At 40.1% G+C, this 989-nt stretch overlaps 1 protein-coding gene across 1 annotated transcript in view; it reads left to right on the top strand.

Annotated features, from left to right (window-relative positions):
- phka2 (phosphorylase kinase, alpha 2 (liver)) overlaps window positions 1-989 on the top strand; it is a 26722-nt gene that overhangs the window by 9031 nt on the left and 16702 nt on the right. The gene's annotated exons all lie outside the window — the stretch shown is intronic.

The following is a 989-nucleotide window of genomic DNA, read 5'->3' as shown; positions in this document are numbered from 1 at the left end:
ATACATCAATACATACATCAATACATACATCAATACATACATCAATACATACATCAATACATACATCAATACATACATCAATACATCAATACATACATCAATACATACATCAATACATCAATATACAAACAATATAATACAAACAATCATCGTTCTAGAATTGCGCTGCTCAAGGTGGCTGCATGTTGGAGCAGCTCTGTTACTTTCATTCTGAGATTTTGCTTTTGGAAACTTTAATTCTTCTTTTTCTGGATGTAAATCACATTTTTTAAATGGTTGTTTCCTCTGGTATCAGATGCGGTGCAGCTGGAAGGATTTTTACTAAAACTTTTAGTTTTGGACATTTGTTATGATGCGTAACCATGGCAACAAGGCAGTTTTCTACAACCAACAGCAGCTGATTAACATCTCAAAAACTCAAATAATATCTCAACTACAGCCCCAAATTACAAGTGAATTGAAAGGATGTTCTGTGGCCGCATTCTCATCTACCTGCCAGCTGTGCTCGAGTGCCTGACCACTGAGATCCTGGAACTAGCAGGAAACACGGCTCATGACAGTGGAAGGACAGGATCTTCCCTCGGCACCTACAGTTGGCTGTCTGCAGCGACCAGGAGCTCGGCAGACTGCTGGGAGGAGTGGCCATCGCTCTGGGAGGAGTTCTGCTCAGCATTTGGGTGGTCCTACAGCCCGGGGGAACCGAGAGGCCAGCCGAGTCTGGATGGATGGATCAGACGGCATCTGCAGCCATTTTCTTAGGATCCACTGTGGGATGGACCTTTACAAGAGATCCTTCCTTGTCTACAGCCATCAGTATCTATAACATCTCTTAATGAAATGAGGATAACGAGTTACAACAACAAATAATTTCCCTCTGGGATTAATAAAGTATTTTTGAATTTGAATTTGAATCAATACATCAATACATACATCAATACATCAATACATCAATACATCAATACATACATCAATACATCAATACATACATC

This window comes from Nematolebias whitei, chromosome 2 (assembly GCF_014905685.2).
Source record: "Nematolebias whitei isolate Nwh7 chromosome 2, NemWhi1, whole genome shotgun sequence".
NCBI classification, from domain to species: Eukaryota; Metazoa; Chordata; class Actinopteri; order Cyprinodontiformes; family Rivulidae; genus Nematolebias; species Nematolebias whitei.
Note: the sequence above shows the minus strand (reverse complement) of the source record. Positions and strands in the feature narration are given on the sequence as shown.